General features: G+C 34.4%; 1 long non-coding RNA gene across 1 annotated transcript in view; it reads right to left on the reverse strand.

The window, feature by feature from the left end:
- The window catches only part of LOC124369292, a 47,323-nt gene extending 34,624 nt beyond the window's left edge, over nt 1-12,699 (reverse strand). The window contains exons 1-3 of the long non-coding RNA XR_006923065.1: nt 12,515-12,699; nt 4,025-4,124; nt 771-907 (exon numbers count right to left, since the gene is read on the reverse strand). This is a non-coding gene — a long non-coding RNA (uncharacterized LOC124369292). The remainder of the gene's footprint in view (nt 1-770; nt 908-4,024; nt 4,125-12,514) is intronic.
- Between the last annotated feature and the right edge of the window lie 4,893 nt (nt 12,700-17,592).

The following is a 17,592-nucleotide window of genomic DNA, read 5'->3' on the forward strand; positions in this document are numbered from 1 at the left end:
TGCAGTGCTCAGGTCTCTTGGCTAAAATTGAATTCTGAGTCCCAACAAACACCAGATTCACATGATCTAAAGCAGAAGACCCCATTTCACCAATTTTGACAGCAACATTACTCTGGCAAAATTTTCAAACTTAGAATCGTATTGCATATGAATGTGACTTCTGCGATTCTATCAATTCTAGCAACTTCACAGGTGATATTTTCTGATATCCTTTCTGTCTATTACTGATGTATGCTATGCTGTACTCTGCAGATTTCAGTCAACTAATATTATATATTATTATCAAATCTATATAAACTTATTTATTATTATTATGTACTTTTAAATCTATTTATCATCTCGTGGTTTCTCTGCATACAAAACATTTATCTGGCCACCATTATTTTCAAGCTAGGATCATCCTAATTTTATTATTCTTAAATCATCATCCATATTTTATAACACTTTTAAAACTATACATGTAGCTTAACTATGTTTACTTTTTTATATCTATTTTATGATTTTTTAATGAATTCTCACAATAAGAGAAGGTAAAGAGTTGCTGAAGATGAAAGTATTTTCTCTTTAGGTCCTATATTAATTTATTTAACTGTATTTGTATAAGAACAAGAATTTAACAAAATATTAAGGTAATTATTTACTTTTGAAACACTCTGAATGTTTGAGTGAAAGTACTGTGCTCTATTTCTATTTTATGATACAATATTGAATCGGTCTTTAAACAAGCAATTGAAAAATTATGAAATACAATTAAATAATAGCAAAATTACCTAATAGACGTTAAATTCACTGATGCAGGGTTTACAGGTTTCTTTATACTTGAATGAACACTTCTCTATAGCTGACTTCTTTAGCAGAGGCTTTCTTGTTGTCAGAAACATTTACAGGCACATTTGTACACTTCCCCCTGTAACAAAACAATATAACTCTTGTGGCATACATTACATAAATTAACTGTCAATCTCTCTTTGGTAAAAATAAGTTATTGCTATCTTCATATATGAGTATACATTAGTAAGAGACAAACCCTATGCAAAGAATATTTAAGCTCTAGACCAATCGCAACACATTATTAACATCTTTTAGTGAGAGTTAAAAACTGCAAGCAAACAAGCTGACAGGGTGACCTTTATTTTATTTTGGAAAATAAGGTACCTATTTGTATAGAAGGTCTGTTCAAAAAGTAACAGGATTTTTTAGTTACACTGGTTTCAAGAGTCCAATTGTCAAAATACTATCTTGATACTTATATTCCAGAAATATAATAAACTTTCCAGCTGTATTCATTGTTTAATTTTTTAGTGGCAACTGCTAAAGTTCAAGGTGTTTTATGATAATAATTTTATGAAAATATATTAAAGAATTTGTATAAAACTTTATGTGAAAAATTAAATAAAGCGTAAAAAAGTATGGGAAATGCTAACAAAGCCCTATGGTGAGTCTACTATGAGTAAAACAAGGGTTTATGAGTGGTATAAACCTACATCTAAGATGGTTGTGAAGACATTGAACATGATGAACTCCGGTTGTTCCAGCACAACAACAACCGTGAAAAAAAATGGAAGAAATGGTTATGAATAATCGTTGTATTATAATCAGAGAAGTCACTTTTGATGTTAGCATTTTTTACATTTTTTCCAAAATTGTTGAATTTTTAAAAAACTGGCATATGGAAGTTGCTCAAGAGTCACTAAATGAAGTCAATGACGATGCAGAATTACTAAAACGTGTTATAACAGGTGAAAAAAACATTTTTATGGATATGACGTCAAAACTAAGGCTCAATCATCCCAGTGGAGGTATTCTGGATCGTCAAGACCAAAATGTTCCAACAAGTCCCGTCGAACATGAAGGTTATGCTGCTCACTGTGTTCTTTGATTTTATTTTAATGCCATAGTGCTTGAATTATTGCCACAAGGTCAACCGGTCAATAGGGAGTACTACCTGAAAGTTCAACGCTGTTTGTTTGCGTGAAACAATCCTTAAATTGGCAAAACAATTCATGACTTTTACACTATGACAATGCACCTGATCACATTGATTGTTCATAAATTTTTGGCCAAAACCAGTACTGTAACGATACCCCAGCCTCTATATTCTCCAGACATGGCTCCGTGTGACTTTTTTTATTTCCAAAAATAAAGAGAACCTTAAAGGGTCATTGTTTTCCAAGCATAGATGACATTAAAAGTGCATCACTGAAAGAACTAAAGGGTATTCCAAAGATGGAGTTTGGGAAGTGTTTCGATGAATGAAAGAAACGCTGAAACAAATGTATAATGTCTAATGGAGACTATTTTGAAGGTAACAACAGCAGTTTAGACAAATATATTTTTTTTTCAAAAAATGAAAATTTCCATTAATTTTTGAACATACCTTATACATGATGATTTTGGAAGCTAAACTCATGGATGTTCAACCTACAGAACAAATCAAGATATTTATGTTCATAGAGTAAACAACTCCTACAGATTTCAATACATTAGACCACACAGATTCCCTGACATGGTGAATGTGCGATATTCTACATAATTTTATCTAAATTGGTCAGTGAACTCATTTACACAAGAATACAAGTTCTAGTGCCATACAACATCGAAGAGGAAAAACATACAACCATGGCTCTCAGCTCGCATATGATGTTTGATGAATTCATCAGTTAAGAGAACTGAAGAGTGCCCTATTAATAAGTTTTATGTCTAGGTAATTGTTTTATACTAAACAAGAGACTACTCCTTCCTATAATTTTATATATAACACCCATGCTATGATTGCTTATAAAATATTTCGAAAGCAAATTATTTTAGAAAAATTGTCTACTATTTGCTCAATATTTAATTGTTTTCTAATTAATTGTGATGACAATACATGAATAAATATTATATGTTAAATTCTAGTTAGAATATTAATTCAGTATATCTTACATATTGACTTAAAAAATGGATATTTTATACAATTTATATCTATAATTAAAAAATAATTACCAAACAGTTATATCCTTGCCACATATGGCTTTGTAGTTGATTTGTACATTTACTGTGCACACAAATGAAGTAATAATGTATGTGAAACCACAACTAGGCATGATATTATATATACATGATGTGTATATATATAGTCTTAAAACCACCAGTATGACCAGTCTAATGTACAGTTGGTGGAATTTAGCTGTGCTCGTAGGGCCCTAAATACTACCCTTTCAACAAATAAACGCTATCTGTGTGGCGGGTTGCGTTTACGTGCTAGCCGCTGAGATGAAGGCGCGACAATCTCTTTAACGACTTTAAGCTCACGATTTCGATTTGCATATTAGTATTGACAAATACGTTATTTTCAAAAACAAATTAAACAACACTATAACAACTGAAAACAAGGATAAGTCCTATTATTGCTATAATTTGGTATTCTCTTATTTTTTAATTCCACCACAATCAGCACTGTCACAAAACAGGCTGATTTTAGCGAGTGTGATGAGTTATTTAGGCTAATAGGATTCCTGAAAGGAGGGTTTTACCTATGTGTCACAGGAAATGTTTTCGGGACGCAGCGCATAATGCTACCCCGCCACCCCTCCCGCCTATCACCACACACTCAAGGTCACGCGCACAGCCAAAGTCCTCGAACTGTATGTATCTAGTGTTCATTCACACAATATTTGTTGCACCACCAATTTTGAGGACTGGTTTTGAATAATATTTATGAAATTACATTCATTAAAAAATAATCTGTATACAAAAACAGCATAAGTAGTCAAAGTCAAAGGTGTTTATATCCATTTATCATCACAAAATGAAATGGGAAATGTAAATTCTTACATATAATTTTACAGAATTTTATGTGTACTCATAATATATGTATATAGTTTATCCAAAGTAAAAACAATACCCACCTCACAAAATAAAAATTATTTTAATATATAAAATGGATCAGTTTGTAGTCAATTGATTAATTTCTTTTTAAAAACTGCTACTGAAGTGCTTCTGGTGGTTTCATGATGTTTATTGAAATTTTGACTGAGTTTACCTGATGTGATGATGATCCTATCTTTGCCAGTCTATCTTGTGGGAGAGTTTGTCGAGGGAAGTTTTATCCTGTTCTGCTGAGATGTGGGTGGATGTCAAGCCTGGTGGAAAATAAGTGCAAGTTAGTTTTAGCAAACATTAATATATGGTATGTGTAAAAACTGATGGTGGTTAATATTTTATTGTGCTTAAACAATGGTTTGCAGTGATCCTGAAGTGCTGCTCTACACATTGTTCTTAAAATCTTCTTCTGAATCAAAATTCTATTAATTGCACAAGTGTCCACACAGAATTAATCCTTATGAGATGTGTGACTGCAACTGCCCGAAGTAGCGTGTTCTCAAACAATCAAATGAGATTATATCCCTCAACATCCACAACAGAACAATTTCCTAGAGAGTTTCTTAGATAGGTTGTCAACATGTTCTGACCAGGTCTACTTAGAATCAATCCTGATTTCCAAAGGTTTTGCTGACTGCACATTATTTATTGACAAGTTTAATAGGATGTTCAGGGTTCATCCTATTATTATCAGGGTTTAATAGGGGTTCAGGGAAACAAAGCAACTAATTCCCTATTGTCAAAAGCTTTAAGGGTATAATCACCAATTTACAAGGCAGCATCAGTTGTGGATATTCATACTCGAAAACCAAATTGTGAATCTGACATGAGATTCAAATGTTCGAAATAAGAAGACAGCTATTTTTTTACGTATTATGGTTTCAAAAATGTTGTACATGGTAATGACCTTGGAGATTTTTAGAGAGTCAGTGAAAGAACCATGCCCTAAACACCCCCTTAAAATGAACACTAGAGGCACTGTGATATAATTAATAGTTCTTTTGACAATATTATTTGATAGGCTAAAGAAATCCATGATCTTGGAATTTGACAAATTGTTAACTTCTCCAAATACCCATTCAGGTTTGACCTCTTGCCAATGAAAAACATCATCCAGTGGTATAAGACTGTTTCCTAAAAACATAACAAGTTGAATATTTTAAAGAAAAGCTTTCAGAAATTTCTTTGACAGAGTCTAAAAAGTAATTAGTTGTTCATTAATTCTGGGTAAAATGCCTCTTCATGAGTCTGGACATGATTGATAAATTCAATACTAATTAAAGTGTTTAAACTAATGCTATCATATTTTTGAATGAGAAGATAGTATGGCATTTTTAAAATCTTAAATTATATGTTTTAACAAGTGTTGAAAAACAAATAGCCTAATTTTAATTGAGTGATTAAATTAAACATTTAAATCCTACAATATTATAAACCATAATGTTAATAAAAAGGCACAAAAATCCACAGAAAAAGTTTAAAATATGAACGAAAACTGTCCATTTCCTTCAAGGATTCATAAAATGTTATTTTCACATGTTGTGTAGGAGGAGAGAATTCTAATACTCTCTGCCACATAAAAGGATTGATCAAACTAATTACTTTTTTTTTAAGGCATGACAAGCAATTTAATATACAATGCAGGGGATCACAAACTGTGTCTTACTAATTAAGGTTTAAACAGTATTAATATTTACAAGAAGTCGTGTGATTCATATAGTACACAATGGAACAGACAAGTTTTCTGTGCATGTCAACAATACTTGTAAAATATTCAGTAAAATCCTAAACTAAGTTTAAAATTCACAATATAAACACTTTAAATAGTATCACACAATTAATGGAAATGTCAATAACTAAGTTTAAATTTATAGAATAATTAATTTGCACTGCTTATAATTTTTTAAAGGATTCTTGCAGACTTAGAAAGCCCATAAGACCTAGTATGTCTTAACTATGATTCTAAAACTACTGAGGGAGTTGATTAATTTTAACGATATTATTAAAGAATTAAAGAGTTTTGGTCCATAATAATGTATCACATTAGGTACATAAGTGATAGTCCTAAATCTAATAGAAGCAGCAGCGTTCCTTTGCTTATTATTCTATGAGTTAAAATTACTGTACATTAAATTAGTAAGCCTGTAAGTGTGAGGATGCCACACATTCTGAAAAGCGTGAACCTATAGTTGTTTCACTGTTCAATGCCCCACACCACCCTTAAAGCCCTCTCTCTTCTAAAGCAGAAAAATGTGTTGGAGCTGGTGAATACCCAGGATATGATGCAATATTTCTACCTTGATTCTGTCAAGCCAAAATAATCCAGCGCTTAATAATTAAGCGTGTTCCTGTCTGTAAACATTGACAGGCACCTTAGGACATATAGTGTAAAAATAACAACCTGTTTGCTTAGCTTTCTCATGTATATATCATTTTAAATTTGAGTAAAAGTGAACGCCCTATATTTGGTAGATAAGACCTTGTTTAATGCAAGGTAATTGATAGAAAAATCGAATGATGTCAGACAATATCTCAATTGTATAAAAAAATAAGAGTAATTTAAAATACCAAACTGATGCCTTACTGCCGATAGCCTACTGACAATATTTATTGCATAATAACAATAATTTGTATGCTCCCTTATAATAAGTTAAAGTTACAAGGAAATAACGAATACTGTTTACGTAATCCATTAACACCAGTATTTCTATTATATACCAGAAGTATGACATTTCATAGTATAGAAAACACAAGTTCAGCGATTAGTATGTGTACAGTAGTACAAGAAAAACAGTAGGCTTAATTATTTGAGGTTTTTATGTTTTAAATTTCAATATTTAAAAGTTTTTAAATAATATTGCTTGAAATTTCGGTGTTGTGACATTGATTATTCTATTTAAAGAAGAATCTTTTATGTATCCTTGAAAGTTTTTATTCAGATAAGTATTATTGAAGTGTTTTGTCTTGTGTTATGAAAAGGGTGAGCCTATATATAAATGTGCAAATGCAATGCTCATTACTTGGCCTTCATTTCTTGAGTGAGTTATATATTTTATTCATAAATTGAGTTTACGGGCAACTTTTTCTTACATTGCAAGTGACATAAATGGAAATACGGATTATAGGAGAGGAAAGGATTGTTAGGAATTGTGATACTCATAGTACTGAACACATTTCGTTCATCCAATACAACACACATATGATAGAGGTGGATGGACTACCTGACCCCACGTCTGATGCTCATCTTGTTTTACCTAGAAAAATATAGCTACATCAGAAAACCCTTAGGGTGATTCCCCTAACCAGGCCAGGCACAAGACTCAAACTTCCTACTGTGTCCTATGAGACAGCCAAATCCTGCATGAAGTGATCGTGCAAGACGTGTGTACTATCTCGATATAATACTCGATAGAGAAGTCAGTTTCAGTGACTGGTTATCTTTAAACTTGTGCCACTTTCCAAGTATGAAAACCACTCTTCACAGAAACTGCAGTTACCACCTTAATGCCTGTGAAACACAGATCATTGCTTATTTTACAGACCTTATCGAGCTTACAGCAACCTCCTTCAGTGTCGCTCCTGTCCCAGCATCCAGATAAATCTGCTGCAACTGTGTTACATACAGGCAGCATCATGATGTTTCATGCAAACACTGAGAAGTTGGTGACATCATATGAGAAGCAACCCTTAGCACATTGCAATTTTAATGATTCTGATCAACTCTCATAATTACGGTAACTCTGGATATGATAATAGCCTACAAACAATTTGTTAAAGAACAGAATTTACATGCAATTGAGAAACATATTACTGCAGATGCTTAATAAAAACCCTTGAGCATATCTGCCTCTTAGAAGTAAATAACTTAGGCCTGTGTTATAAGATAGATGAGCTGTTGTAATCCTAGGTACAAAATGACATTCACACTAAAGTTTCAATTTGATTTTAAACTGTTGAAATATTTGGTTGATCAGGACCACCTATTATGGCATCACAGAATAGGCTAACTTGGCTATTTTTATGACACTGCCCTCCAATACATTGTATAATGTAATATATTGGTGTACACCACTTGTATATATATTTTTTGCATTTGCGACTATCCAAATGCTTTAAAATTACATGAATCATTTCAGTATTAACTACAGGAAAAAGTGATTTTATGGATGATGGTCTGCATGTTATTTAGCAAAGTAATTTCCTGGTCTTGGTGTATGGTATGTTTTGTTGGCAGTTTATAAGGTATCTCTTACACATTTCATCATGAAATTATAATTTTGCATAGTTGCTAGAACACAAACTGTTAAAATATTTAACTAATTTGAAATTGGGTCATGTGTTTCCTTACTAATATAGTAAACAAGTACAAATTAAAATTAAGAAAATCTCTTCAGTTTTTTAGCATTTTAAAATAAAGTGCCTCATAATATATATTTATTGTTGGGAAGCTTATTTTTATAAAGATTGTCATTAAATGTTACTTGACTTATGATAATTAATATGAAAATACATTTCTAATTAATTAAATGTGCCTTGTAGCACTTTAAGCTGCATTATGGAACCTTCAGGGTTCTAACCGATAAAACAATTCTGGTGTCCAAACAGTTCATTGAGTTCCTTTATTCCTATCACTAGCCTAGGTTAGGGTCAGTGGCGTAATACATACCCCGCAACCCCCGCAATGCGGGGGGGCGCGGCGTGTCAAGGGGCGCCACACGAAGGAATGAAAAAAATAAAAAAAATTATACCGATTTTACCAAATTTCTTAAGGTTGATATCACTATTTTCATTGTAATTCCCTATAATTTTTTTTGTATAAATGAGCTAGCGAGGAATATCGTAGGCCTATTATCATTTCTTGTTTTAGTTTTAAACGCCTTCAAAACTAAGCAGGCAAACTATTTGCTGAACCGCGCCACGGAAGTGTATTTTAAGGCGCTTTAGGACCGTGTGTGAGCGTGGGGGTGTGCGTGCGTGTACTGCCTTGTTTCATGTTGCGACTTGAATACTCCCCTCCCTCCCTCCACACTTACCAAGTACAATTATTGTTAGGTAGTTCCTTCACAGTATACTGTGGTTCCTTGTCACTCAGTCATTATATTCATTACTCGTTACGTTTACTGCATTTTCGAAAGTTGTGATTTATTCAGTAGCCTACAACTGTGGTGGCGGTGAAAAGTGTTTGCAAACTACACCTCTTACAGGAAACTTATATTATGGGACGATGGTACTAGAAAACTAAATCAATAATTAAACAAAAATTGTCTAAAAAACCTAGTGGTGCAGAATACCGAAAGCGGAAGAAGGAGGAGGAAGAAAAAAAGCAAAAAAAACACCAAAAAAATTGATCTATTTTTTAAATCTGACATATCTCTTAGTAAAAACAATGACAGTGTAAGGAAAACAAATAACTTCCGGTTTAATTTGTGAGTGTAAGTGAAATAAGTTCTGACCTACCTACCATCGAGACAGAAAATGGAACATCTACTCAGTCCCCACCTGAATTCACAAATAACGAACCAGACGTGAGTCTAGACGTTAAGATAAATAATGATAGCTGTAGCTGTACCGTAGACATTGATAAAAACTGTGTTTTGCATATTGATACTAATGAAAAATCAGTCAACAACGTGGTGTTTTTAAAACTGACATTGGGCTCTACACTAATGACGGAGTATCCCTCTTAAAAAGAAGAAGATAAAACTTTCATTTTTGAATTCTGAACCATGTAGGCCCACAGGGCCTTTTCCTAAAGACTCGACAAACAATAGATCTTTTTAGCAGTGATTTTTATTACAAAATTTGCCAAAACGGGGCCAAAAACTAGAACGGTTTTGGCTTTGTTATTCACCTTTATTAAATGGCGTATACTTGTGAACCTTGTTGGTTGTTCGCTGACAGAACTGACCCTAATTTTAAAGATGCTTGGTGTAAAAGGTCTAATAAATGATTGGCAAGGTTTAAGCAAAAAAATTAAAGAACATGAAACATCTCGTATACACTTAAATTCATGTTTAGCATATAGTACCGTAAAAAATAGCCAAGATGCAAAATCACTTATTCAAAAGTATGAACCTGAGTATTGTGAGATTCTCAAAAGACTTTTAGATGTAGTAATAACTATGGCTACTTGTAACTTAGCGTTCAGAGGGCATCGGAATGAAAATATTGAAACAGTGGACACTACTTCTGGAAACTTTTTGAATATTATAGATTTGTTGTCACGATACGATCCTCTTCTAAAAAGTCACTTAGAAAACGATCAAAGCAAAGTTAAGTATTTGTCTCCCAAAATCCAAATGAAATGATCATGTTTGCGTCACAGCATGTTCTGGATGAAGTTGTAAGTGAAATCCAAGCAGCTCCTTTCTTCTCTCTGGTATTAGACACCACTCAAGAACGTCTCAAAAAACTGATCAACTATCGATAGTAATACGACATGTGGCAGTCCAAAAACTACGAAAAACTTGAAATTAAAGAATCATTTCTTAGGGTTCATAGCTCTTACAGGCCAAAATTCGGAAACAAAAATTACTAACGAGGTTTGTAATTTTTTGGAAGAAGAAAAACAACATTAAATTGAAAAGTGTAGAGGCCAGGGTTATGGACGGGGCAGCCGTAATGAGTGGAAACTATTCTGGAAATCCAATCTAGAATAAAGCAAAAGTCGCCAAATGCAGAGTACGTGCATTGTGCCTCGCATAATTTAAATTTGGTACTCAATGACTCAGTTACTGACATAAACAGAAATGATTTTATTTTACGATTTGGTCAATCAAATTTACGTGTTTTTCGGCGAAAGCCTGCCAAGATGGCAAGCTTTGAGAGAGAAATCTATGGAGCAAAGGGGGGTCTATACTTAGCAAGACACTCAAAAGATTGTGTCCGACCCGTTGGTCATCTAGGTACGATTGTTTACTGGCCATAAAGTGTAACTTTGTTTCTGTCTTAAGCTGTTTGACGAATATTATTCTGACTTCTAAAAAGAATAAAGAGGTTTTAGAGGCAACTGGACTCAAAAAAAACAAATGAAGTGTTTTCAATTTGTATTGATGCTTACTTTCCAAAGTAAGGTTTTAGAGAGAATTAATATTACATCTAAAACACTACAAAAAAGAGGATGTATCAATTGACGAAGCTACAGCCCTTCTTGGAAAGTGTTATGGACTGAACTAAAGAGAGCAAGAAATGAGTTTGAAGGTGTTGTTAAAGAAGCTGAAACGCTAGCCAGGGGATGGAATATTGAGTTCTTCTCTGCCGACTAAACGATGTAAAAAAGTAAAAAAACTTTTTTGACGAACTGACCAACGATGTTGAATTTTCTAATCCATTGCAAGAATTCAAAGTAAAAGTATTTTACAGGAGCTTGGATATAGTTATTGCTCAAATTCTCCAGACGTTTTGAGAGCATGGTCAGGATTAACGATCAGTTCATCTTTTTAACTCCAAAGTACCTCACAGAGAAAAGTGATGATGAACTAATTTTTTCAGCCAGGAAGTTTTTGTGAGAAGTATGAGGAAGATGTTTCACACGGGTTGGAGACACAAATAGTGTGTTTCAGACAGAAACATTGTTTCGGATGAAATAAAAACAAGAGGATTGAAAAAAGTTAAAGGATTTAGCCTCATATTTAATGATAGAAAACGTGACTTTGTCAAGCAGCCTTCCTGATGTCTGCACAGCGATGATGATGTTCTTGACTCTCCCAGTTACGTCAGCGTCAGCGGAAAGGTTCGTAATCACCAAAAATATCATAAAAACCCGTACTAACTAAAATTAATTTTTGTGTTAAGAAGAGTTATTATACCCTTTAATTATATACTTGTATTATAACCTGAAAATGGCATATATGTTAACAACATAGTTTTTTAATCTTATATAAATTTTTCAGGTCATTTTCTAAACTCAAGCTCATAAAGAATTATTTGAGAAAACACTATGACCAATACCAGGCTGAGCGCTTTGGTGAGTCTTGAGCATAGAACATGAACGGGCTCGTAGGATCAACTTGAAGATGTTAGCTGAAAAATATTTCAGTTTTAAGAAGAGGAGAGGGTTTAAATAAATGGAAATAATTAACATGTCTACAATTTTTTCTATTTTTATTTTAATGTTTGAGATAGTTTCATTAATAAATAATTATGATGAATAATTCATTTTAAAGTTTTCTTTTCCTTTTTGATCTTTTTACAAAATGTATAAAAATAAACATTGCCACAGCACGGGACTATCAACTATTTACACAAATTTAAAGCCACTCTTAAAAAGTAAAGGTTTGTTTTCTATTACAATTTACCGTAAGTAGAGTGAACATCATGAGAATAAAGGTAGACCAGGGGAAGTAGGCTATAATTATAACGATGCGTGTAGGTTCAGTAGGGAGGAAGGGGGGGGGGGTGTTAGGAGCCGACAGGAGGGGCGCATTTCAGTACGCTGCGGGGGGGGCGCGACTCTGTCTAGTTACGCCACTGGTTAGGGTACAATACATTCTTAAGTAGCTACCAAACTAATTGAAATAAATGCTGACTATTAGTAACTTATGAAAGAATCTTAATCAATTTAATGTTTTTTAAAGAATACTATGAACAACATGAATTAATTAAATAAGTTGGTTTAAATGCAATGACCTAATCCCAACCTTAGACCTACCTCTAACCCTCTGGCAGTGTCCTAATAAATCTCATTCATGTAGTATAAACACCGGATAGGTCATCTTTCTTGTATCTCTCCATGGTAGTAAGAAAAATACGAGTTAAAGGATAAAGTTGACGGTATCCTAGACATGTTTCGCCGACGTTCTGTTTCAAAACAGTTCAATGCTACTTCCAAGAATATCTTTGAAAAGTGACTGTCATACCGCCACCAGTTTCGTTATCTGTTTTTTTTTTTTATCTCCAATAGTACCGGGTTTGTCATAAGCCATGCTGCCTCGCTACTTTCTTGTGATTGCTTTGTAATTTTTATTCACTCTTTTCACTGTAGCTGTAATGATTATGTAAGTGATGAAATGTCTGTATTTATTTTACTGTATTAGTTTTGTGCTTCTGTTGTTTGTTATCATGCTGAATCTGTGTTTTTTATGATTGTTAACCCTAGGACTAGAAGTTAACCCATTACGAAAAGGATGAAGGCCGCAGTCAAGGACATCCATGGTGGAAGAGCTTACTGATAATGGCCCCTTCTGAAAAGTGAATTATAATGAATATCATATTGAATGGCAATTGTCGCATACTGTACTTATAAATCTAGAACGTTCCACACATCCTTCTATTTAAATCCCTTACCAATATAATTTCTACATTCAATCATCTCAATCATTCAAATTGTTCCACTCTAGCACCCAGTCAGTCTTCTAATTCTGCGATCTCCCAATGATGGGCTATGAACCCGTATATATTTTTAAATACTTCTGTAATTAATGTAGTTTTCAGCAAGTTTAAAATGCTTTAAACATTGGGACACTTTTAATCGAATTTGGTAATCTGTTGAAAACTTGAACTCCTTCCTGGATGGTGCATGTGCTACCATCCTGTGTCTTCCATTTCGGCAGTATTCCCTGCCTCTAGGTGCATAAGAGTGTGTTACCACTTCTTATGATATCGCATTTTAACTTAAAAAGACATTTCTTAATTTTTTAAATGTTGGCTTTCACAACTCTCTCTGTAGCAGTTTTGCAATTATTGCTCAAGTTGATTTTTAAAGAATAAAAAACATGAAAGGCTTGTTTTTATTTGTATTTGTATTTTATGTTGTTGAGCAAACATCCTACAGTAACAATTCGTAGGAGACGTGTGGGTAGATTATTCCATAATATTTCGTCACCAGGACCTGAGTTTAAGCAATATTCAGATAGTTCTCCAAAACGTAAATACTTGAGGGCAACTTAGAACCAACACAGTACACGTGACAATTCTAACTCAAGCTTTGGTCAAGGCGTATTCCAAGGAACTTTGTTAAGTAGACTTCTTCAAACTCGGTCTCATCCAAAAATAGGCAGTTATATATTTGTAAGAGGCCTTCCTAGCCTCTACTTAGGTGTTTATCATGGAGGAATAAGCCAAAAAGGACCTCTAGTGCATACTAATAAAAAAATGCGGACGCAGCCATGCTTTTGAAGGCTGGCAAGTCTGTGGCCAGCGTCTATTTGACGTGACTTTGGCCATAAGTGATTTGTGGCCTGATGATTGCAGAATAGATCCGATTGATTAATAACTGGCTTCTCACTTCAAAAATAGCCAGTTAAGCGTTTTGAAAGCATTAGCGCCAATTTTGCTTTGTGTAAAACACGTCCAAGGTGATAATTCCAATCAAGGGTTTGTTCGATTTCAAGCCTGGCCAAAATAGAAGACCACCGTATAGAGAGAGAGCTTAAATGTCAGTCAAGCTCCTTTTCTTTGTGAACGGTACAAGTACGATCTTAGCAGGGTTGATGCCTTAAGTCCTCCCCGCTGCACCACGCTTGAAGCCTCATTCATGAGCTCCACTAGAATTTTCCGGATGTCATCAGCATAGCCCTGGATGTGGATATCCCCAGAACTAAATACCATCTAAGAATCCGCCAACCACGAGGCACCACATCAGTGGTGACTAATCTCCCCTCCCCCTGAGACCAGCCCCTCGCAACTCAGACGTATAGGGTGTCGAAAAAAGTAGTTGCGATTTGATGCGCCTTTCATGGAGAAGAGAGTCTATTTAGTAGCTTATCATTGTGGTGACTTCTCTATTCCCATCATAGGCCACCATAGCTGAAAAGAAAACATTGTCGAAGGCTCATTTATGTCCAAAAAAGACACACAGATAAGATTTTCTGCCTACAAATTGAATCCTCTACCCTGCTCACCAAATGGTACAAGGTTATAGATTCGCAAGATCTACCTGGCTGATACGATGAAGGGGAGTATCAGAGAGAACTCTTTAGGAATGCCAAGACACAAGGCGCTACAAAGGTTTGAGTAAAAAAAGAAGAAAGACCTATGGGCCGAAAGATTTATCATAAAACAGTCAGAGTTTTCTCGCTTAGGGATGAAGACCACTCCGCTAACTCAACAGTCTTGGGGAAAATAGCCAAAGTCTATACTGATTCTGAAGAGACCACAGAGATGATTAAACAGAAGTTCCGGGGCCCTCTGCAATAATGCTGGGAAGATCCCATAATCCCCGAGTGTAGGTGTTACATTTATATATTGCCCATTTAACCTTCGTTAATGTAACTACGTATTTGTCCAGATAGCATTCCTGACAAGCTGAAGGTGGTCATGCTAATGTACCACTGAGGATGTAAAGCTGCTGACTGGAGGAGGGCGCTTTTCAATAACTCTTTAAAAAGACCACGTTTAGTCCTGATCAGCAAGGTTAAGTGAGAGCAAAACTCGTCATCGCATGCAAACCTCCCTGTATGCCTGGCGTTTCAGGGAACCTGTTTCGGTTGTGTAACCGATGTAATTAAAAGAACATGTATGAAAATAAATGGTAAAGATATAAGGTCGGTAAGGGTGGGTATAGAAATAGTTTGTATACACAATATTTCAATAGGTTCTAGTTTTAAACTTTAAATATTTCCCTTAACCAATTTAAATTACAAATAAATTAGATTTAATGTAATGCAGAACCAGATTAAACTTTGGACAAGACACATTATTAACGCTATCTCTTGAACTATTTCACGATGAAAACGTTGAATCACTTTATATTCTGTATCAGATTTCTTAAGTACAGTACATAAAATAACTGCCCGTACATAAAAGTACATCTTTGAGAGCCCTTATGTTCAATACCTCGAGAGAAAAAGGTGAATTAAATTAATAACGATTCCATGTAAGTTTTTCAAATCTTTGATAATACGAGAAGTATTGCTGCACATGGCTTTGTTTTTGTTAATTTCTTAATTTGATGTATGGTTTATTTTATACTTTCTATTGTCACATAAAACATTACAAAAAAGATACATGCTCTGAGAATTCAAATCTTATAACAGTCCATCTTCGTCTGTTGTCGATTGAAAATTTTTTGACATTTTTTATTTTGAAATTGTATAGTATTAAAACTTCTACAGGGTACTTTTTTAGTGTTGAATAATTCAGATACCGTTAGTTTACCATTGTTAATTCTTAGTAACACTTGTGTATATTTCGCTGATATTTATTAAAAACAAACGATATGTATAAAAAAGTGTTAGCAGTAGATACATGCAAACATACTAAAATGTGTAGATAAGTTAACTTATAAATTATTGGGGGTTAATGCAAATTTTTGACTTTTGCACATTCGGTACTTTCTAATATTGACGACTACGCGTAAAAATAAAAGTGCCGGACTATTATATAAGTGGTTACAAAATATGAGTAATATCTAATATATCCATGACGCTTCAATATACCTTCTTCAGCATCCTCAATGCATTTCACATACATCATATAATGCAAATTTACTTCAACTGTGTAAGACAGAGTGTGCAGCTGCAGGGTACTAGTTCCAATACTCTCAAAGTGTGTCACGTAACATTCGACCACGAATTCCCTAATCAACCAACTTAAGCAGACAGTGACGTAATGACTAACTTAACATGAGTGTACGTATTCTAACACTATTAATACATATCACATAACATACTACTACTAGTCAACATCTATTGAGTCGTGTAACACAGACTGAGATTTCACCATACTCTCGCTACTCTATCAAACTTAACCAAGTGTTACAATTAGTGTACACATTCGAATACCCTTAAAGTGCATCACAAAAACCCACCAAAAACCCATGGTTCCTTTCAACCATCTGACACAGTGTAATACGTCCATTAATTCCTTCGTATCCCGAGTATGTCACGGAACGTCCCACCAGATCCGCTTCCTTCAACCATGTGACGCAGTGTAAGACATCCAATTATCAATTCCTTCGTACCCCGAGTATGTCAAGGAACGTCCCACTAAATCCGCTCCCTTCAACCATGTGACTCAGTGTAATACGTCCAAACATTAATTCCTTCGTACCCCGAGTATGTCAAGGAACGTCCCACTAAATCCGCTCCCTTCAACCATGTGACTCAGTGTAATACGTCCAAACATTAATTCCTTCGTACCCCGAGTATGTCAAGGAACGTCCCACTAAATCCGCTCCCTTCAACCATGTGACTCAGTGTAATACGTCCAAACATTAATTCCTCCGTACCCCGAGTATGTCAAGGAACGTCCCACTAAATCCGCTCCCTTCAACCATGTGACTCAGTGTAATACGTCCAATTATTAATTCCTTCGTACCCCGAGTATGTACCCCACCAGACATGCTTCCTTCAACCATGTGATGCTGTGGATGATGCTTTAATATATTCATTCCCACACCCTTAAATTACGTCATGTAACATCCCACCATGCCTGCTCCCTTCAACTGTGAGTCGGAGTGGATGCCGTTCCATAGTATTACATTCCCACCTAATATTTCAGACGCCCTTTACTAAGTACGTTTCGTATATCATACATAATTTTTGTCTAGACATACTGATTGAAAATTAATTTACAGCTATTATGATTTGCAAAAAGTTTATTGAATTGGAGTTAAAGTTATAATTTATTGGGCTTTAACGACTAAAATTGAAAACGCTTTATTCGTTTCTTAAAGTGAATATTCGAGAACTGTCCGTTGATAATTAAATCTGTGCGACACATTTTTATTGTTTATTGGAAATTTTCAATTAGTACGAATTTTTATATTTTAATTAATGCTAAATATAT

The sequence above is a fragment of the Homalodisca vitripennis genome, chromosome X (genome assembly GCF_021130785.1).
Source record: "Homalodisca vitripennis isolate AUS2020 chromosome X, UT_GWSS_2.1, whole genome shotgun sequence".
Classification (NCBI taxonomy): domain Eukaryota; kingdom Metazoa; phylum Arthropoda; class Insecta; order Hemiptera; family Cicadellidae; genus Homalodisca; species Homalodisca vitripennis.